Genomic DNA, 24,084 nt, shown 5'->3' with positions numbered 1-24,084 from the left:
CCTTCTCCCACTTCCCTGTTCAGTCCATAGTTGTTTTGTTTTGTTTTGTTTTGTTTACAGGCTTTCACTCTTCTCTCTGCCTTTTCTAAATAGGAGTTTCTCAGAGTTTGGTATTAGACCCCATTTTTCTTTCTCATTTCCTTTCCCAGTGAATTTATCTATTTTTATGGTTTGAAATGCCATCTGTGTGTTGATGAATCCCTCCCCACATTTGTGCATCCAGCCCAGACTACTCTGTAGGGCTTTATTCTCTTATGTCCAATTTCCTCCTTGACATCTTCACTTGGGTGACTTTTAAGCATCTCAAACTTGATACTTCCAAAACTAGAAAATTTTCTTCCCTTCGAAATCCACTTCTCTTGTCAGGTTTCCATCTCAGAAGACTGCACCCACCCCAGTTTCTTTCAGAATCCTGTCTCTAGCATGATTCTCCCTGTCCTTTGTCCTCTACACATGGACATTCAGCAAGTGCTGTCTCCCACTTCTAGCCAAAGCCATGCAGGTGGGACAAAGGCTTCAAAATTTCTTAGGCTTCCTGCTCCCTGATTCCCGGATTAGAACAGCCTGGGAGTGCTGTCTTGAGGCAAACAAGTGTTGAACGTTAGTCATGAGCATGGCCTGGGTCAGCTCCCAAAGTGCCCTTTGGGGGCTACTAAGTTTCTAGGGGTGACATAGAGAACTGCAACAGGTCCAAGGATCCTTAATGCATCATTATCATTTTGATGACAAAACAATATTCTTTATTCTAGGGCATTGCCTCGGAATTGTTGCTGTTGATCATTTTATTTGTACTGAATATGGACATATACATACACAGTTTGTATTAATAAAAATAATGTACACCTCTGTTGGAGGAGGAACAGGAAGGGCTTTGCTTTGTCCACAGTCCTTAGTCCCTGCAATTCAAGAATAAGAAAATATTACAGATTTACAGCACAAAAGCAAGCAAACAAATGTACACTGCAAACCATTTATACAAACAATGTAGTCAATCAAATATTTACTGAGCAGCCACTTCATGCCAGGCATTCTAAGTGCTGTGAAAGGAGCTCCCTGATGAATGAGACATGGCCCCTGTGTTTTCACAAAACAGTTAAGAAAACAAAGCACAATAAGTGAACAGTTGAGTAATAGGGAGTTAAGTATTAAGACTTGGTTTATACAAAGCAGCACATAGAAATTCTATATTAGGATTGCTTCTAAACAATGCTCTGCAAGTAATTATAAGCACAAGGACTGGGCAATATGAAAAGATGCTTCAATTGTGTTTAGTCCAATGGAGCATGCACCTCAGCGAACTCCAGCACCTCAGCTATCCATTTCCATGGCAACAGAAAAGTGTATGGGAGTAATAGCATTAACATTGAGGTGATTAGAGTAATAATAGCATATACTGGAGCTAACTATATTTCAGGCACAGGCAAGGCTCTTTGATTGCATTATCTCATTTAAACTTTGCAACAACCCTATGAGGTAGGGACTATTATTCAGAGAGAATAAATGGTCTCACATCTTATAAGTGGTAAGAGCAAAGAGCTGGGATTTGAACCCAGCTCTGTTTGGCTACAAAACTCACACCTCTAACCACTAGGTGAGTACCAGAGTCAAGAGGGGCTCTTGCTATATTCCTTGACCCCTCCTTAGAGGAAAGAATGAAGAAAGACTTGAGTTACATGGGGGAGCGGGTTGGCCAAGGACAGAGGGGGTAAGATAAATTCTCTTGGGTACATTCCACCAAAGAACTTCAGGGGAGAAAGAAGAATTCGTAGGTATGTGTTTACACACAGATTGCTAGCAAGTCAGCTATTCATCCTAAAACTCTCCTGAATCTGGGGCTGGTGGAGTGTTACATGAAGCGGATGAAGAAAGGAACACAGACTTATTATTCCTGACCCTTGCCAGGAGGGTGCATGTAAATGTGGTCTAATTTTTAAAGATGAACTCACAATTTTAAGAAGGAATCCAAAAACTGAACTTGAATTTGTAAATAATGAGCAAAACTCTTCCATGGGATTCTATTATCTTCCTAGCAGAATGTCAGGGAGAGCAGTGGTGTGCTGGAGCTGTTTGTAACCGCTTGCAAAAGCTGACTGTGAAATCTTCAGGAACTTTTCCAGCCAGTTGGTATCACGTTGGTGGTTTGAAATTGGTCAGGGTGGGAGAGTTTACACCATGGAAATCTATAAATGCCGCAAATCCCCTAGAGAACCGGTTGTTAAGTATTTACCAGCACAGCACTGCCTAGAAACAGCAAGGGTTTAAATTAGTATCCTTGACCTACCCCAGGCAGTGTGGTAGATGTAATATGGTGAAAACTGAGAGTGGGATGGGTATAAGGAGGGAAAATGGGAAACAGAAATGGAGTAGAGCAAATGATAAATATGTCACAGTGATTCCTGCATCTGGCTGCATGTGAGAATTATGTGGGGAACTTTTAAAAAGATAAAGACTGCTAGATCCAGTGGGGGACCAAATATTTTCAACACTTGGAACACTTCCCTCCTGTATGTGACAAAATTATCTTGATAATAATTATGCAATAATCAGTAATAGCCATAATTTTCTTGACTCATTCTTTAGTTTATAAATAATTAAGAATTAATAACACCCTTCAATTTAAAATCAATTATTCAATCAAATAGTTCATGTATGAACTAAAATTTGCCCTTACCAAAATATAATGTTGTACCTTATAGCTTATACTATGTTTCACTGTTTTTAATTTGAAACACAAATAAAAACACCGAGTGATTACTTAGAATGGCAGAATTCAATAACTCATGTTCTGTTTCTTAGTTTTACATGGACTATTACTGTGTGCTATTATTGTTTATTTAGAATCTATTGTTTAAATGTAGAAGTCTGCAGTTCAGTAGGTGTTGGAAAAACAAACCGAACCCAAAGCAGGCTCAAATGATTGCCAACCGTTAAGAACTGTCCCTTGAAAAGAATATGTGTAGTTGAGACCATGCATTGGGAGCTGATTATACCTGGGAGTTTTCCAAATTAAACTTTGAAACAGAATACGATGTTTATTAAAGGATAAGTAATACAAATGTGCAATTTGAAGCTTACACGTATATTACTTAAACTCAATAGCAATTTCTTAGAACCTGGACCAATAAAAGATGTTTTGGGAAAAGAAGTATTTTATCACAGATATTGTTTCAAATTTCCAATACAAGGTGATCACAAAAAAACAGACCAACTTTCAATTGGTTCTATCATGGTTCTTTAAATTCTCTAAAAAAAAAATGCACCACTTGTTGGGCTGTACCTCTCCCCTCACCCATCCCCACCCTTGGCACATCACTGTCTAGATCCCACCTCAAACCAAACCATTCAGAATTTCTTGGAGAGTGCAGCCCAGGGGCCTATGTTTTTAAAAAGCTCTCCCATGTCAATCTGATGACCAGCAGGCTTGGGAACCACTGAAGTGGGAGCAAAAGAGATAGGAAGACCCAAGATGCAAAATCAAGGGAGAAAGCTGAGATGACTGAGGAGCTGCTTAAGTCTTCAACTCTAATGATGAATTAGGAGAGTCCTTTAAAAAAAAAAAAAAAAGTCTTTATTTATAATTTAAAAAATTCTTATCAACTGGTCCCTCTTCTTATTGGTCCCTCTGCTCCCTCCCCTGATGGTCTTTAGCCTATTCTTTAAAGTCAAGATGTTTAAAACTTGTCAGATATTACTCCTATGCTCAAATCTCTTCCATGGAGGTCTCATCTCACTCAGTAGAAGTCAAAGTCTGCTCTGAGCTATGGGGCCCTAAACAATGTGCCTTCTGCCCCCCACCTTTGATCATGTCTGCTGGCTCTTTCCATGACAGCCACACTGGCCCCTCCCGTTCCCCAAGCACACCGGACACTCCCACCCCAGGGCCTTTGCACCTGCTGTTCCTGCTGCCTGGAACACTCTTCCCTCAGGAATTCACGTCTCACTCTCTGACCTCCTGCAAGAGTGTATTTGAATCCCTCACCTGATATACAGGAGCTTCTTGTTTCTCTATTGCATCTAATACCCTTTGACATACCATGCAGCATTATACTTATTCATATATTTTCTACTACATTTAAAATTTTTAAAATTATTTTTTGTTTATTTTTATTTTTTATTTTTTTCTATTACATTTTTGAGGGCAGGAGTTTTATCTATTATCTTCACTGCTATATCTCTGATTCCTAGAACATAGCTGGCAATTAATAAATAATTAATTATTCGGGGCTGCACACGCCGACTCTGGCTGCCCCCCACGGTGGGCTGTGACTCTCTGGGAGAGACTCAGGTTAACATAATTCCTAGGACTAATGTGGCAATTCATGTCTTTCCAATGAGAAACAGAACTGTTAGGCCACAGGGATGCACATATTGGTAAGATTAACCACCTCCAACCCAGAAGACAGACTTATGCTTGGTGGGCATGGAGTCAGAACAAGGAGAGTTAAATGCAATGGATTTTAAATGCATTAGACTCAGATAGCTTGATCAATCCCCTTTGACCAACACATATATAAAAATTTTCCACAGTTCTGATTACAATCAAGTATAATTGTTCTGTTCGTCATTTTCCCTAAGGTAACTTAGCATGTTGTTGTATGAAAATAACTCTGAGAGCCACCTTATTTCCCTCATTCCCAGATTCACAGCCAGTCACATCACTGTCTTAGGTAAGAATATAATGTCTATTTTCTATCGATTGAAGGCATCCTGGAAATTCAGAGCCTTATAAATACAGCAAGCTGAGCATTGTATTTCTGCAGTAAGGACATTTCTGAAATGGATGGAGGCATTTCTGTGACAGCCAGGAGACTGGTTGGATGTCAGGCCAGGTGCACCTGCTGGGCCTGAACATGTTTATAGCTGCCTCTGACTTAATGATTTACAACCAGATGGTCCATCAGTTCGTAAGGGGATCTGAACAAGGGATTTTAGAGTTAATCAACTGTGTACAGTGTTCATTTCTTGTGAGTTGTTTACTACTGCACAGAATTCTTGGGGGGTTGAGTTGTGTCTCCACTGTCCCCAAAGCGACATTCAAGCCCTAATCCCTGGTCCCAGGAAAGGGAGCCTATTTGGACATAGGGTCTTTGAATATGCGGTTAGTTAAAATGACCCCAACCCAATATGATTAGTGCCCTCCCAGCAAGGGGAGAGGAGACACGGATGACACAGGGGAGAGGGCCTCGTGGTGACAGAGGAGACAGCTATAGGAATGACACATCTATAAGCCAAGGAATGCCCAGGGTTGCTGGCAAACACCAGAAGTTAGAAAGAGGCAAGAAAGGATTCTCATTCTGCCCTGCAGGTTTCAGATGGAGCAGGGCCCTGCTTGGTTTTGGACTTCCAGCCTCCAGAACTGTGAGACAATAAATTTTTGTGGCTTTGAACCATCCAATTTGTGGTACTTGGTCATGGCAGCCCTAGGAGACTAAGACAAGAACTGTATAATAGTGTAGCATATGATACAGCAAGGTGGAAGGAAGGGAGGAATTAGATCACTAAATGTGAAAAAAAACTAATGCACTCAATTCATTTATTGAAGATTTAATTAATATTTATTAAGCAGCTACTATTTGCCAGATACTGTACTAAATGTTGGGACTATAGTACAGTGATGAGCAAGGCAGATTATATATGACCTCACTGAGGACAATATAAAGTTAATAATTATACAAATAATTATAATTGTTTAATTGTGAAAAGTGCTATGAAAGAGAAGAAAGGGTTGCTATAAAAACATAAAACGGGGAGGACTGATCTAAGGTGGGATTGGTGAGATAGATTGGAGACGACTTGCCTAAATAAGTGGTATATAAAGTTGAGACCTGAAGGATGAGCAGGAGATAACTTGGCAAGAGTTTGGGAAGGGTTTCACTTGGAGGAAACAGTGTGTGCAAAGGTTCCGAGGCAGGACAAAGCCCAGCTTATTGAAAGAAAGTCAAGATCAGAATTAGTAGAACATATACATCAAGAGACTTAGATGGTTGAGTCCTGGAAAGCAAACCATAGTGTTCCTGGCTGGTAACAATAATACCACTTACTGGTTGGAGGAATTATCCTTTCATCATTTCTTCTGTGCATGTAGAATTTAGTCACCTGCACAATAAGGAAAAAGTCAATTTTCTAGTCCATGGGACGGTTAAGCTTTTAGGTAGTTTCTCATACCTGGAACTTCATCTCTTCCATTTCTTATATTTCTAATAACTTTGAAATGAATGAATGAATAAAAAATAGATAAATTAAGGAAAACAGATAAATAAAAGAGTGCCTAACATTTTCTTGGTGAGTGAATATCAACTAGAAAATTAGGTCATCTCCCTTCCCCTTTTCTGTCTGTGCCTTTGGAGTTCTACCCAGCTCTCAGGGCATCCTTAACAGTTTGAGTCTGCCTTAGAAGGGTATGTGTCATTTGTAAAGATCTTTTGCTGCAAGATTACAAGATTAAGGGAGACAAAGCTTGGATTCCCAAACTCCTTGGATTAATTGGATTTTCTTTCCTCTTTTTGTTTTCAGTTAAAAAGCATCACTCTAAATTCACTTTGGTGGCTAACCTGCTCCATTTCTTTGACCTAAGACAAGGATTGGCTCACCTATATCCTTCGTGCTCCGATTCTTAATGTGCCAAATCTCCCTATACTGACCCATGCACTATTTCCTGTTTAAAATGTTGTTGTTCTTATTCTCCTACAAGAATAGGTAACTGTTTTATGCAGTTGTGTCTATTTGGGTTTATATGTACATTTTTGAGGTAAGAGGTCATATGACTAAGTGAAAATACAAAATTGTTAATAGTGCGTAAACAAATGGATATATGTTTAAGAGTCCTGTGATAACACTGTAGGACTATGCTTTCCAATACGGGTAGCCACTAGCCATATTTTCCTATCTAAATTTAAGTTAAAAGTTCAATAAAATTAAAATTCAGTACCTCCATTGCACTATTTACATTTCAAGTGCTCAGTAGGTGGCCACATGGGGTTAGTGGCTAGTGGCTACTGTATTGAACAGTGCAGATATAGAACCTTTCCATCATCCCCCAAAGTTCTATTGAATTGCACTGCTGCAAGGGGTTCTGACTGCATAGCATATCTACACAACTCTTATAAAGGCATGGCCCTTGAGTCCTGTTTAGGAGGGTGTTAGAGTTTGGTAGCATAGCCCATAGAGAAGTTTTAGTCTTTATGCTTCACTCTTTCACAACCATTTTAATGGGATCCAAAAATTAGTCCACAGAAGTTCATTAAAATCTCTTTTCTTCTATCTTTAGCACTCCCAAATTCCTCGGGGTTTCTCTCCTTCTCCCAACATAATAGAACTCTCTGGCCTGCTTCTGTCACCTTTATCCCTTGATCCCCTCTCTTCTCTGTGCCATGTGTAGTTCTACCCAGGTTGCAGATAAGTCACAGCCCCCAACCACAAAAAGCACCTTGAAGATTGAGGTTTCTATTCTATACTAATTGCTTTTCTAATGAGAGCCAGTTTTTTTCCCTTTCCCTATAGAAAATGAGGGAGAAATAAGAAGCTGAGTGGGCAAAGGTAGAGGGAGTAGGCTGTGAACCCTCATATATTAATAATTTTGTTAACTGCAATCACATGTACATTGAACTTATTGCATTCATCTATGGAATGGCTTTGGCTCCCAAGTAGTCTTATTGCCAGTGTTCTTATAAAGAATTGAGTTAAAGGATTCTCTTTCAGTATTAATGGAATAGCTTAGGCAAATAAGTACAGCAACATTCTTCTTATTCTTCCAGTGCCCTGATTGTGTAGAGTAAATAATGAGGGCTTATAAGCTTATTTCCCTTTTAGGGTTCAGTCCATGAGTAAAGGACCATTTTATATAAATAAATTAAGGGGAAAGACAGTGCCTTGTACAATGCCTGGCATATGGTAGGGCTCAATGAGAGGGTTCAACAAAAGGAAGAATCCAGATCATGATTCTCAACCCTGGCTGCACATTGGAACCACCTGGGGCACTTGAAAAACTATCATTATCTGGTTCCCTGCTCCCAGAATATCTGGTGTTAATTGGCATCAGGTGTGGCCTGAGCGTTGGCATTCTTCAAAGCCCATGAGGCGAATCTATTGCAAAGCCAAGGCTGAGAAACACACATTGGTTTAGAGGGAAACTGGGAGTCCTTCCCGAATATTTTCAGATCTTGACAGGGATGCCGTATCATCTTTGGCTCAGTTATGAAGATGGAAGGTCTGGGGCCAATAAGTTTGAATACAAAGTTCATTATGACACTTTGTCTAATAGATGTGATCTACTAGATGTTTACAAAGTGGTGTGTGTGTGTGTATCTCACAAATGTCTTCTGAATCCTTTGAATTCTATGTCTCAACAGGGTTCCCCATGATCAAATATTTGGGAGCCTCCCCCCATTTTTTCCATCCAAATTCGGTGTAAAAGTGGAAATTAGTATTACGGTAAACCACCAAGCAGAAGGGAACTAGTACAGAGAAGCTAGACTGAGTCCTCAATGATACTTTTATTTTCATTTCTCCACTAGGTTTGAAACTAGTTTATTAATTCTGTAGCAGGTTAAAGGAATGGAGACAGCTGGTAATCATCATTCATTCATTCATTCACATTTTCATTCAATAACATCTACTAAATGTCTTCTGTGAACCAGGTCCTGGTTAGGATAAGGGTACAATGGTGAATAAGATTACACAGTCCTGGTCCTCATTCTAATGGGAGATAGGGACAAGCAATTGCACTAAGTGTGAATGTGCAGCGATGGGGGGTAGAGGATCCTGGAGAGAGCACAGTTGGGTCATCCAACCCAGACATGGCTGGCAGGTTGGGGGATGGTGTTGGGGAAGCCGCCTAGGAAAAGTTACTTTGGGGAGAGTGGCAGTTATGGAAGTGTACCACTTTGATCTCCCTTCAAGAAATAACTTGCTGTTCAGCTGCTGGAAGTGCAGTTATCTGCTAACATCCAACTGTTAGTACCTTCAGGATTTGCCTTGGTTCTCAAGCCAAGGCCATGCTCTTTTGGGGCTACCCTGAGCCAATGACTGAGCATGAGAAGGTCACTATGGCCATTTCTGCTCAGTGAGGAACTCCTCTACTGTGCAGTCTTTCCTTGGTACTTCCCATTAAATTGGCTGAAATACTGTCAGACCCGCATTGTGGCCCAAGTCTCTCCTGACCCAATACTTCTCCTTTCCTCTCACTTATGTCAGATTAGTTTTGTGGTCTAAAGACTTTCCCTGTCCAATTCTGCTTCTCCCCATCTTACATTTCACAGGCATTATTCTCAGCGTATGCTTCCAGGAAGACAACCCTACCAAAGTGACATATGAATGGGGTAAAGCAATTTAAGGAATTAAAAAAAAAAATCTTTATGGGAAATTAAGAGATTTTATTTTGTTTTGTTTTGTTTTTCCCATCAACTTTTATTTTTTAAAAATTTTAAAACATATAAAAAGTTGAAAGAATAATACAATGAACTCATATATTCTTCATCTAGATTCACCATCCACATTTTGCTCTATTCACCTTATCTCTCTCTCTCTCAACACACACAAACACAATTTTTTCTGAATCATTTAAAAGAAGATGGCTGACCTCATGACTTTAGCGTGCGTCTCCTAAGAAAAAGGAACTTCTCCTACAATATTACAGTCTTCACAACACCTAAGAAGAGTAATAATGATTCCATTATATCATTTATATCCAAATGTCTTTTGTAGATTTTTTTGGACATAAGATCCACTCTATATTCATACATTGCATTGAGCTATGCCTCTTTAATCTCTTTGAATCTAGAATAATCACTTACATTTTTCATGTCATTGACTTTTTGAAGAATTCAGGCCATTTGTCTTGTAAAATGCCCCACATTGTATGCTTGTCTGATTGTTTTCTCATGGAATTTTGCAACCTATTTCTCTGTTTTGTAAATTGCCTATAAAATTGAAGTTAAACCTAGAGGCTTTATTAGAGTCAGGTTAAATATTCTGGGCAAGAATACATCATAAGTGATGGATATTTTTTTTATTGCATCACATCAGGAAATACATAATATAGGATTGTTCCATTATTAGTGATGCTAAATTTAATCATTTGGTTGGAAAAACTTCACTTTTAGGGTGAGATGTAAAGCAAGAATTAAGCAGGTGAAGGGGAGTGGGGGAAAAAATAATGTTCCAGATGAGTGAATGGCATATTTTGGAGGCCCAGAGGTAAAAGGGCCTTGATTAAGGAAGAGAAAAAAAGTTCAGCAAAGCTTGAGAACAGAGTGCAAGGGGTAAGTGGTGAGTTAAGAAGCTGGAAAGTGAGCAGGTGGCAAATACTGCTTTGTAAACGCTTTTAAGAAATATGGATTCTATCATGAGGGCAATGGTATTTATTTAAGCTATAGGAAAATGGCAGTGTAGAGAATGAATGTATAAAAGGAAAGGGATCTTTAATACTGGAGGGAGGGACAAGAGGTAGGAAGCATCTAAATTAGGGAAGTAAAAGAGAGACATAGATGATTCAGAGATATTTTGGAGGGAGAAGCAACAGAATTTGGAGACTGACTAGATTTGGACAATGAGAGAAAGAAACGTGTCAGACCTGGTGTTGAGGTATCTGACATAGACAGAGGGGAATGAATGAAGTGTTTCTCTGACACAGAGGACTCAGGAAGAAGAGCAGGGTTGGGGGTGATGGGTTCAAAGGGCCTATGGGAAAAAGGGCAAGAAGGGAGGTCATGTCATGGCCACATGGCAGAGTATTTGAGTACCTGACAACATTCATGTGCTCATCACTTATTTCACAAATATTTGAGTGTCTACTACTTGTTAGAAAGGCACTGCACTAGGCACTCAGGATATAGCAGTGAACAAAAAGGACCAGGTTTCTCATGAAACTTAGATTCAAGTGTGCTGAGGGGAGATAGCCCATAAAATTAAGCAAGTTATATAGCTCAAAAGAGACGATAAGTGCTAGGGAGAAGACAAAGCAGGGCTAGGAGACCTGGGATAGGATTGGAGAGGCTAGGGTTTTAAGTAGGGTGGCCAAGGAAAGCCTCACTGAGAAGGTGACATTGAAGCAAAGACTTGAAGAAGGTGAGGGAACAAGCCATGGAGACACCTGGGGGAAGGTCACTGCAGGTAGTGGGGAGAGTGAAGTTACTAGTAGTAGGAAATGGAGATGAGAGAGGTAAGGGAGGGGAGGTGATCCAGATTATGTAGGGTTTGGAGGCCACTGTGAGAATGATGGCTTTGACACAAAGTGGCATGTGGTGGGAGGAGAGCTCTAAATAGGCAATGACATGAGCTGACTTTTGTTTGATGGTATCTGTTCCTGTTTGCTAATTCTGCCCTTATGCAACATAACAGAAATGGATTGGCTTTTATAAAGGGGGTTTATTTGGTTACAAAGTTATAGTCTGAAGGCCATAAAAATATCCAAGCTAAGGCATCAACAATAGGGTACCTTCACAGAAAAATGGCCAATAACTTCTGGAACACCCATGTTGTCTGGGAAGGCACATGGCTGGCATCTTCTTCCTTTGCTCCCAGGTTGTGTTTCAAAATGGCTTTCTCCCAGGACATTTCCCATCTAGGCATCTTGGGGTATTCTGTTAGTTTCTCCCTGGCAAACTCTGGAGTAGCAAAAGTCTACTTTCAATGGCCATCTTCAAAATGTCTCTCTTGGCTGCAGCAGCCAGCTCCTTCTGTCTGTGTGCTCTTATAGGACTCCAGTGATTCAATTAAGACCCCACCCTGAATGGGCGGGGTAACACTTCCATGGAAATTATCCAATCAGAGGTCTCACCCACAGTTGATTGAGTCACATATCCACAGAAACACTCAAAGGATTCCAACCCAATCATCACTAATATATCTGCCCCCACAAGACTGCATCAAAGAACATAGCATTTTGGAGGACATAATACATCCGAACTGGCACAGTAATCTTAGCCACTGACTCTGCTCTTCAGTCAGTGACACTGAGCCCTCCTGGGATCTGCCATTTAGCAAAGCAATGCACCTTCTGGATGACTCCTAGTCTGGTAGCTTTGGGCAGCTTCTGTGAGTTTGCGTTTCAAAGAAGTTGAAGATTTCATTTCTGACTTCAAGAGTGTTTTTTCTCATGGATAGGACTCAGTGGATATATGTGCCCAGAATTTGTGGAAGCCACCAAGCATCAGGGCCAGGATGTGTGCTGCAGGAAAGCCCCGAGTCTGTCTAGGTTGAAGAGGAAAATAGACTGTTTTTATCCTTGGAAAAGAAACCAACTTTCCTAATTGTATTCCAAGTTACAATTGCCTGGTCTGGTTATTAGTAAGCCTGGCAGACAGATGGCTGTAGAAAGGGCCTGGATGGTGTGCAATCCCAAATTTGAGGACTAGGTTTCTATTTCTCTTCTCTGTCTTCTGTAGGTTTCCAAGTTGGAGCCTCAAGGTAAAGATTTGGACAAAAAGGGAACTATTTAGAAGAAAATTAATTCCTCTTTTGAGCACTGATTTTCTGTTTGGGGATAAGAAATACTCTGTTTGTTTGTGAAATTCCTAGGATTTCATTTCTCTACCTGAGCCTAAGGCTGTCTTGAGAAGCCCATGACTTGGCAGCTTTCCTTTTAGCTGCAGGCCCCATACCAAGCCTGGACATCCTTGCAAGTCCAAGAAATCTAACAGATTCTTGGCATCAAAACCAACTCTTTTCAACACCACCTGGTCCCACGGACTGTCAGTATCAAGAAGATAAATGCTGGGAATAAGATGAAGTCTCTTCTAGTTTGCAATTCTCTTCTCTACCCAAGTCTCTGAGCTAGCATAGCTTTGACCACTCTTGTCCCAAAATGGCTTGATGAGGACAATGATGGCCACTACTATCATTAGAAAAATGGTCAGAACTTATAATTCACAAGTATTAATGGTGAATAAACTTACAAAAATATTTAGCATCACTAATAATCAAAGAAGAAGAAGGAGAAGGGATGCAGCACAGACAAAATCAACAAAATTACAAACAACCAAGCTGACTCATAATAGGGAATTGGTTAAATCTGGATACCATGGAATGGCTTGAAATTTCCTGTGTATCCATAATTTTATTGGCATCATAAAATGCTCTTATCAAGAAATCAGAACACAAACTATATATATGCAGATATATATTATAACCTTTACAAGTAAAAGCATTTAAAAAGAAAAAACTACCCAATTTTTATTTATTCTTTGATGGTACAACTATGGATAATTTTAATTTCCTCCAAATATTTTTCTGTTATTTCCAATTTTCTAGAATAAACATATAGAAGATCAAATAAAAATAAATTTTAAGGAAAAAGAAATAAATGGGATATTAAAATGATACTACTCTATATTTTTTCCTATAGGATAATTTTCACAGCAGAAAGTTTGAGAAGATATTTTTTGGAAGTCACCTGATGTTGCTGTTGGCTTTTCCTTGCAAGAATATGAAGTGATGGCAATAAGTTTTTCATGCAGTTATGATTTAAATGGTTAGGAAGTTCCTGTTAGCCTTAGGATCAATTTGAAGTTTAATTGTATTGTCTTTTCTGACCACCAAGGCCAGGAAAATGTAGGTACAATTACTGTAATTCCTTAATTAGTGTAAGTTGTCACATTAAATGGATACTATCTGTAGCCATCTACCACTTTCACTGCAAATGGGGGAAAAAAGAGGGAAAACTGAAGTATCATTTAGTTAAGATGTTAAGAAGGAAGGAAGGAAAGAAGAGAGGGAGGGAGGGAGTCTTCAGAGAGCACGCATCTATACTTGCAAGATCTTCTGAATGAGAGAAGAGGAAAGATGGGCAGTCATAGAGTTTACTAAGTTCTTCGTTTGTGCCAGACACAATCCTAAGGGCTTTACCTATAGGATTTCATTCAACCTTCACAGAACCCCATGGAGTAGATGTTATTTTCTCCACTTCACAGATGAGGAAACAGACTCAGAGAACTAAATGCCAACGTTATACATGCTAGTAAATGATCGAGCTGGAATTCCAACGATCATTCCACGTGCCTGGATGTGTTTGCCTGTGAGTACCTAATAATGGCATTTTCCCCATATAGTCATCTGCTTCTCAGAGAGGTTAAGTGACTCATCCATGGTCAGCAGAATACAAACCACCTGATGAACAGTCCAGTTAAATAAAGTTTATTTTGTAATGGAGTCTCAAACTGATCGGACACAAGTTCTGAAATGGAGTACAAGTTTTGGGTGCTAGCAGCCATTAGGGCAGCAGAGACAGTTAGGAAAAGCAAGAGAAAGTATAGAAGATGATGTCTGAGAGGAGCTGGTTTGAGGAGACTTTCAAGGTGTGTCAACACCCACTTAGTGGCTCCTCCTCAGAGTATGTAGAATCCCCATTTCGCCAGGGCCTAGGGGTGGCTCCTGAAAGGCAGGCCAAAAGTTCTTAGGGCCTCAGGACAATGGTTGCTGAGAGAGAGCCTTCACTTTTTTAAGAGATGGAGCAGCAAGTGGGATTGAAAAGAAAAATTCAGACTCATGGAGCCAGAGAGAAAAAAATCTAGGGTAGGAAGGGGCTGGGCTCTAAAAGGACCCCAGCCCTGAAACAGGCCTTCTGGAGAGATGTCCTGATAATCCCCATGACCATGTAAGTTAATGACCTGACTGTGATATGCTGCCAGTGGTCAACTTCTGAGGAAGGGAGATGGAAAATTAAGCAAAGACTGCAGCCCAGGATCATGGCCCCATGGAGGGTTTTCATGTTTTATTTGTTTTTGTCTTTTTGATGGTTTGCCCTAGGACTTTGAGCTTTCCTCCATGTTAAAGTATTACTAGTCAACTAATATAGGACACTAGCTAGGGAAGCTACTTGATAAAAAAAATCAGCACATTTTAATCTTAAATGACCTACTGAGTTGTTGTCTTTTGCAGTTTTACAAGACGATTTTTTAACAAGCAACATCCTTGTTTATCCATCTCTGAATCTCTCATAGGGACTAATGTGGTATCATATTCACAAATGAGTTGAACGTATGACACCCAGGTGTCTTCCAGGGTTGTGCTGGAGAACCTGAAACCTGTCAACCTACAAATACAATTTGTATTAATTCTTCCCAAGTCCTATCCTTGGATTTGTCACGTGGGAACTCCTGTTACTTGTTGGTCTCTTACCCAACAGGTAGCAAGAGATTTTCCTTTGGTTGATCTTCACCCTCAAAGGCCAAGTCCAGTCATCAGAGAAATGCTTCTGAGATATATAATAGGTTTTGACATATCTGTTTGATACAGAGTGTTGAAGATGGCAGTGCTAAAGATACTCTCCACTTGCAAACACAACCTAATTGCAAATGGATCTACAAATGGATTGCTTTCTAGTTTTTGAATGTTGGTTGTTTCGTATGCAGAGTTGGCACTATTGGCCCTTCCAATATTTCAAGTAATTTTTGCAGTGTGATGGATTGATCTGGGCAGATAGGAAACATAATGGGGTGACTAGAGCATGGACAGAATCGCCATCTCCTGCTCATTTTAAGTTTTATAATTCACATTTCTAAGTTTATTTATTTATTCAGTATAAATATCTATATAGATTAGAGTCCATTACATAATTTGATTGTGAGACACCCTAGCATTTCTTGAACACATACCATGAGCCAGGTATCGTGTGATGCCCTTTTCATCCAATCCCTCAGCCCCATATTGTCCCACTCTATAGTAGAGGAAACAGAGTTCCAGAGAGATTAAGTAGATGGTTTGAGGCCAAATAACTCTTAAGTAGCAGTGAGGATTTGAACACCAATCTGTCAAGTCAAGTCCAATTTTTTTGCTCTTTCTACTACACCACAATTCCTTGGTCCCATTCCTCCTAGAATGGAAGAACTTTGCTATGTGAACTATTCATCCCCAAATTGCCTTTACTATCAAAGGTTTTTAAAAAAATCTAAGCAAATCATGAAGACTAGAACTTCATGAAGCCAGAGAGATGGACAATGGAAGCCTTTGGTCGTCCCACCTCAGTCTCCATTCCATTCAGGAGCAAGAGCCTTCCAGAGGAACAGAGAAGTCTGCTTTTCTATAGGTTTCAGAGGGCGAGCAACTATTTTCTTCCAGAGATGGAGCAGGGTTTTCCAAGGTCTCTTTAAAATTGCTCCCAAAGTTTGAAAGCAACAATGAATTAGATAAAGCTATCCATTGTATGGACATTAACCACCTAGGTTAAAGTTTTTTTCTTTTAAAAAATTCTTTCTGAAGTTGTAAAAATAATATATGCTTATTGTAAAAAAAATTAAAACAACACTAAAGTATATAAATATGTAAGTGAATATTCTCATTTATAGGCCCCTTAACTCACTCCCACCTTAAGAGGTAACATTAGAGATATTTAGAGTGCACCCTGCAGGATCTTTTGCCATGATTTTACACACACACACACACACACACACACACACACACACACACCACACAGTTACTACATGGCTTATCTTTTTTATAAAAATGAAAGCATTCTCTATATTTCACTTTGCAAATTGCAACTTAATACATCACATATGGATTTTTATGTCCATCAATCATAATTCTATTAGTTTGTGACTCATAAATGGGAGTACCACTGTTTTCACCTCCCTCAGCTTATCAGTTTGCTTTGAGGATTAATCATATGTTAAAAGGTACTCAGGTTTTGAGAAGGCCACAAATGCAGGGAGACATACAGATTATGTTGTGAGTTCCAAAGAGAATAAGGATGAGGAAGTAATTTCTCACTTTCCCACTCTGAATGGGATACTTCGTGATCTGCATATTATAGAAACATGAAAGTGAGGTCAGGCTTGGCAGGGAAATTGCTGGCTACAAGCTTTTAGGACAATTAAGAAACAGCAGGATCATTTTGGCACAAGCTTCAACCAGTTGGCAGAGAAGATGCCTCCTCTGCTCCTACGGTGACTGGCGCTTCTAAGTGAATGGCTAAAATTGCCTTTCATGTCTGTCGGCAACTCCTTTCCTGAGGTTTTTGAATTTTGTTGAATTCTCTTTGATAATGGGGGTATCCTCTCTATTAGGGTACATCTATAAAGATTATTTCAACTCTAACAGGACAAAAATTCATTTGTTTTCAGAATTAGGAGAGCCTTGAAAGCTTATACAAGTCTAGAAATGAAATTTTTCCCTGAAAGTTTTCTTCCTTAGGCTTTGTTACCATTTACAAAGACTGTGGTTTATATGATTAGCTCCATACTAATAAGAATTTTAAAATATTAAAAATAACTCACAAGCCCCCTGTTATTATTTTGGGGATTTCTAAGGTCTTGGAACTCCAGGTTGAACATAAAATGTCCCCACTCCCTTAAGTTATAAGTTGTCAGTAAACATTATTTTTCTCCCAGCTTCAATTTACAGTTCTCTCTGAAGCTACACTGCTGACCATGCCCTCCCCACCCCCAATACCTAGCCAAGGCAGTGCCAGTAACTGCTTGGTGACTTGCTGCTGAAAGCCCAGAAGTTGAGAGGCTGTGTAGTAAAATGGTTGGGAATGTGGCCTCTGGAGCTCCACTGGCTGGGTTCAAAGCCCAGCTCTAGCACGTGTTAGCCTACAGGCTCTGTAAAGCGGAAAAGGTGATGGCATTTCCTCACAAAGTTGTTGAAAAATTAAATGCATTCATATAATAAAACATCTAGAACAGTGCCCATGCCAACAAAGTGTTATTACTGTATCTTTTGTATTTAAGGCCACTATCTTCCATTATTGGAATGAAGTCAGAAGTTATTTATGTTATTGAGAGAGGAAAACCATCTGATCTTTTTCCCTGTGTCATAAGAGAAACAAAGAGGAAGATGATATAAATGTAGCTACTCTGTCTCCCCATATTTGACTAGGTAACAGCAGGGCTTGGAACCAGGCCGATTGGCTTGAAAACTCACTAGCCAGTTCCATGAGCAAGTTTTTTAATCTCTTCGAGCCTCAGTTTCCTTCTCTGTGTAAAGGGAATAACAATCACCTCTAGTCATTGTGCTGTGAAGACAATGTGAATAAAGTCCTTACACATAGTAAGTGCTCAATCAAGTTAGTTACTAGTAGGATCAAATGCAACCGATTCAAGTCTACATCTATCAAGCACCTACTCACTCTGCTTAGGGACTTGTTTTACCATAACCCCACAAGGAACGCTTATTATCTTCACTTAACTGATAAGGAGACTAAGGCTTTGAAAAGCTAAATTATCTGTCACATTCTCAGAGTTATTAAGTGATGGAGCTGAAATGTGAACCCAGGTTTTCTGAAGTTTCTTCTGTCCCTCTGGATATCTGCATGAGTTGTGAATATCTGATTGCCCTAAGGACTCTCAGGGTCAATTAATGAACAGGCAGGAGGGACTGTTAGTCTCAGCTATATGCTTACTGTCAGGAACTTGTTCAATTTTTTCTTTTATGATTAACACATATGAACATGCACAATACAATTTTTCCCCTGCAATTTTATTGAGATATAGTCACATATAATCATCCATAGTGTTTAATCAATTGTTCACAGTATCATCATATACTTACGCATACATCAACACAATCAGCCCCTGAACACATTCATTACTCCAAATTATTTATAAATAAATAAAAATAAGAGTAAAAATAAAAGTAAAAAGGAACGCCCAAAACATCCCATCCTCCCCATCCCCTCCTATTATTCATTTCCACTTTGTCCCCATTTTTCTACTCATCTGTCCAAATTTCTTTTCCTACAATACACTTTAAACAATCAAGTAAGATTACATAGTTTTTCCATAATTATATTGTGGGTTCTTTCCCTTCAGAGTTTCATGGACTTTCTGGAATGTCTAAATGTCTCCCTGTTAGTTTTCTACCAGGAAAGTTTTTCCTTTTCCATTCATTCCAAAACAGGGAGTTGACTCCTCTCCTTCCTGGAGGCCTTTTAAAGTCATTACAAATAGCATTTATCTTTATAGTTCTCAAGTGCCTTTACTGCAAACATTTCTTTCTTCTTCTTGGGATAGGTTTTGACATCATTCTGCAGGAACACAAAGGCCTCCACTAGATTGATTTTTCCTGCTGAGAGTTTAGAAAGGGTCTCTTCTCTGACCATGTTTTAATTCCAACTTGGGGAAAAGATATTTAGAAATGCTTCATTTTCCTAGTTTTCCTTGAGGTTGTTTTAAAAAGTCAGTTTTTCTAACGTCTGCCTGGAAAACTTAATTGTCCCCATTCAAAAGTATGGTTTTGTATCTTTTAGCCAATTATTTCTTATCTTTCGCTACTTCTGCTCTTTTTTAATTCAAATCAGCCAGCATCTAGTCCCAGGATTCAGTGCCAAGGTGCGGCAGAGCTTAGAGAAACTAATCTTTGATCTTTTTTCTGTTGCTTCTTCTTGGTACCACACACTAGTTGTCAACCCCAATTTCCCCACATTCTCATGCCTCCCCTTGCAAATTCACTTGGGATTTTAAAAAGAAAGAAAAGAAAACTTTAAAAGGAGAGCTATGGAGCTTATTCATATAAAATGCTGAATTAAGGCAGCCAAAAGCTCTGTGGTTTTCTCTGAGTTTGCTCTGATCTGCATAGATGTTTTGTGGCTTAATGGGGAGAGAAGAAGCTGCCAACTTAGAAGAGAACAGAGGGATTTTCAGCATCAGCTCCTGCCATGTCCTGGGTTCCTGGTGAGCTTCCCAGTCTTTTGTTATCAGGTAGCTTTTTCATGTCATGGGCATAATGGTAGAAGCCACTTCCAGAGGTCAAATGGAAGACACAAAATGAGTGTCAGGAGAGAGGCACAGGATGGCATCCTCTTTTCCAAGGACAGTCCCTGATAATTGCAGTTAATTTTCTCCCACTTCTTGGTACAGACAGGTCCTCTTTTAAACATAGCTATCAATGGTTTTGCAGTTTCACATTGGCGTGGAATGTTTGTCCAGCTTTTGAACAATATCTCCTATTTATGCATGATGATCTTTCTGAACACTAAATCACTTTTACAGCTATTTTTAAAGTGAGAGTTGTACAATTCATTTAAGATGGAGTAAAACAAAATTCTACAAAATGGTGACAAAAAGGACTTTTCAATCAATCATTTAATCAACACGCACTTACGTATTGCCTACTCCAGGCCAGATATTGTGCTTAGATCCCAGCAATGTCGTGGTGAAGAAAACAGACCCAGGCTCTATCTCTACGGGGCTTACAGCCCAGCTGATCTTCTGCCACTGAATGTGAGTTGTGGCTTTTCTAAGTCAAGTGTAAACCTTGTCACCTGCCTTGAAGTCATGTGAAAAGGAGGAAAGTTGTAGAGCACAGGAAGATGAAAAAATGAAGGAAGACAGATTCTGGACCACCAGGGAGACTTCTTTTGGGCATTTTCCCAAGGAGTTGGACCTTTTTACCTAGAACCATGAATCTGCACTAGTCCCCTCTACAGCGTGGAGAGCAAAGGCTAGTCTAGCATGGGGGTCGGCCATGAGCCAAATGTAGTCCTCTGCCTTCTACCTGTTTTTATATAGCCCATGACCTAAGAATAGTTTTTACAGTTTTAAATGATTGAAAACACTCAAAAGAGGAATAATATTTTGTGACATGTGAAAATGATAAGAAATTCAGATTTTAGTGTCCATAAGTAACATTTTAGTGGAAAAGCCTTGCCCATTTATTTTTGTAATGTCTATGCCCCTTTTGTGATACAACAGCAGAATGGAGTAGTTGTGACAGAGACTATATGGCCCCCAAAGCCTAAAATATTTATTATCTGGCCCTTTACAGAAAATATTTGCCAACTGCTGGTCTAAAAAACTTTCTGGTGCTTTTACTTTACCCTGCATGGCTATAGGCAAGAGACAGTAACCCCAAATACCACTTCTCTCTGCATGGCACGAAATACAGGGAAAGGTATAGGAAGAGAGAGAATGACACATTTATAAGCAGGTGCAGATTTTCTTAAGCCACAAACTTGAGCATGCAAAAAAAGAGAACATTATTTTTTATAATGCAACTTAATCCAATTGATGTCATAACATGCCCTCTAAATCATTTCCAGAAAAAGCTCTGTGTTTTCTCATTCTTTTCCGTTAAAAAGTTGGCTACTTCTGGGTTTTCTTCAAGAGCTTCCTTCTCCCCCAGGTAGCACCTGTGTGCAGTGGCCTACGTGGCATTCTGGCCAGGGAGAGTCTCTTTCCTGCACTGCCTCTCCTGAGATGCACCCCACTTCTGGTTACCAGTGCTTTGGGGGTGTCCACGACCCCACCTGGACTGATTTCTTTCTGTTACAATGTTCCTTTGTCACTTCTGCTGGATACCTCCAGGGTTAAGCGCTCTGCCGCTCCTGAGCCCTTCTTGAGTGTGGGGTAACTTTGGACTGCTCTTCCCCATTTTCTCCAGGCTATCCCAGTGTTCTCTGGCCCTGACACCCCAGGATGTTGGGATGGGAAACCAGGTCTGACAAAGTCCTTGCACCTCACAATGCCATCCTGCCTCTTCACACCACCAGCTTCTTGGATGGAAAGTCCCCAAAGCCTGCTGTTGCTCCATCAGCAGTGGTGTCTTTCAAGTTGGAAGAACGAGATGTTTCCTCTTTCAGGGCTGTGATCTGAGGCAGGGAGGGGGGAGGAGGCACAGGCTTTTGTGTGACGGGGCTTTCAGAAAGGAGCCTGTTTGTTTCTCTCAGTTGTGGGCATGCTCCAGCCAGCCTAAGTCAGACCTGCTGGCTCTGTCTGATTCAGCAACTGCAGGCTCTGGTTAGGCCAGACGGAAAATCAGTCCTGTGAAAACGAAAATGTGAACCAAGGCAGACAAGGTCATTAACCCCTCATAAATCTAAACACACTAAGCCCACTGAAAGATTTGCCAGGAAAGTGCTATTTTCAGTTTTCTCTGTGAGTTCAATTTATCTTTACTGCTAAGTGGTCAGGTTGAATTAGATCCAGAACCAGATACAATTTGACCCTTTTTCCTTGAAGGGAGTAGCCTCCACATCCCTGTCAGTGTCCTAACTTGAGATTTCCCAAGTTAGGAATCACGGCAGACCTTCTTTTTAGATTTATGAATTGGATATGCTTACATTTCCCTTTCTCAGACAAATGAGTAATTACATCTTTTCTGCTGTACCTCAGTAAGAATGAGAAACAGTTACTCAGGATTGCATTTTACTCACTGGGTTTTCCTCTGTGAAGATGGTAATTTTTCTGCCTCTTATGATCTACCTTGGCCTGAAGCACAGCTCCTCTATCACCCTGACCATGCAAGTTTGCAATCTGGTAAGACGTGATACAACGGAGCACAAGGAAGGACACTCCTTTCTAGGCAATTTGAGCGGCCCAATTAACCCTAGTGTCAACGAGGTGACCGGAAGAGATACTGGAATAATGCTTCCATAATATTCCCACAATTATGTGTAGAGATAGGACACACAACATTTCAAAGCGTTCCTGAAGCTTTTATTGACAATAATCATAGTTCCCATCCTATAAAGATGGAAATAGAGTAGAAGCGAGTGGGCCAGGTGAATTTCCTATCTCAATGGCAAAGTAGAAGTTCATTTACAATTTTCCATATCTGTGGAAACTACTGATTCCCTAAATTGATTACATGAATAAGGACAGGTGTCTTGAGGCAGAGCTCTTCAGAATAGAGAGAAACCTTTCCTTCAAACTCCCCATGGTAGTTTTTGTATATCACAAATTCTTTGAGACACCTCCCTTCAAGAGGTGGCGTTTAATCCCCCTCACTTAGAGTGTGAGCTGGACTTAGTAACGCACTTCTAATGAATGTCATATGGTGGACATGATAGTGTGTCACTTTATCTAAGACTAGGACGTAAAAGATACTACAGCTTCTTCTTTGCTCCTTCTCTTGCATCACTCACTCTGGAAGAAGTCAGCTGTCATGTCATGAGAACACTCAAGCAGTTCTACAGAAAGGCCCACATGGTGAGGAACTGAGGCATCCTGTCAAAACCAGGGAGGAACTGGGGCCTCTTACCAACAGCCATGTGAGTGAGCCATTTTGGACGCAGATTCTTCACTTCCATTCAAACCTTCAGATGTTGCAATCCAGGTCAACATCTTGACCTGAACCAGAGAAACCCTGAACCAGAACCACCAGCTAAACTGTCTGCATACACCTCACAGAAACTGCATATAATAAATGGTCATTGTTTTAAGCCACTAAGCATTCAGATAATTTGTTATGCAGCAATAGATCATTAATATAGTCCCCCCTGGAGAATATTTTTTGAGTTAAAAATTTTTTACTGTATCTGTTATTTATGATGTATACCTTTTATTTAGTGGTCATTAGAAATAAGTAGTCAACTTTCAAAAAGAATAGGGCTGATAAAATAAATTTCCAAATTTAGTTATACCTGAGCTGCCTGAACTTGGCCAGACATGTTACTAAGTAGTTAGTGGATACCCTCAAGTGTTCCCATATGTGGATCACTTTAGTGGACCAAAAATACGTAGGGTCCAGGTTTAATAATTCCACTTCATAGCAACAACAGAGTTAACAGGACACTGTGATGGTTTTAAAATAAGTCTACAAATTCTTTGACACTTCTCTCATCAAGAGGTGGGAGCCTATGCCCCTTCCCCTGGAATTTAGGGACTTGCTTTTACCAGTAGAAGGCTTAGTAGATGCTCCAGGCCATAGCCCCAGCTGAAGTCCCAGCTGACAGCCAACATCAACCACCAGTCATGTAAGTGAAGATGTCTCCCAGTGATGTCTGCCCCTCAGTTGTCAAGTCACCTCCAGCTTGACTCTTCCAGCTTGAGGCCCCAGATATTGTGGAGCAGAGACAAGCCATAACCACTCTGCCTTGTCTAAATTCTTGACCAACAGAATCCATGAGCATAACTGAATGGTTGTTTTATGCCACTAAGTTTTGGAGTGGTTTGTTATGTGCCCTTAAATTTTGAGGTGGTTTTCCACACAGCAATAGTAACTGGTTCAGGCATAAAGAAAGAGTTTTTCTTCATATTTCAGATTATTAAAAACAATGCAGTTTGGAGACAAGATTTAATTAGCCAGCTGAGTTTTAAGCTGTGACTCTTAAAGGACTAACTTCAAGGCAAAATGTAAGGTTCCGCAGGAGACTGGCAATGCTGAGAGAACAAGAGAAGAGGCAATGTAGGGTTTGCAATGTTGCATAGT

Source organism: Choloepus didactylus, chromosome 15, assembly GCF_015220235.1.
Source record: "Choloepus didactylus isolate mChoDid1 chromosome 15, mChoDid1.pri, whole genome shotgun sequence".
Taxonomy (NCBI): Eukaryota; Metazoa; Chordata; class Mammalia; order Pilosa; family Megalonychidae; genus Choloepus; species Choloepus didactylus.
The sequence above is the reverse complement of the archived record's forward strand: the minus strand, read 5'-3'. Positions refer to the sequence as shown.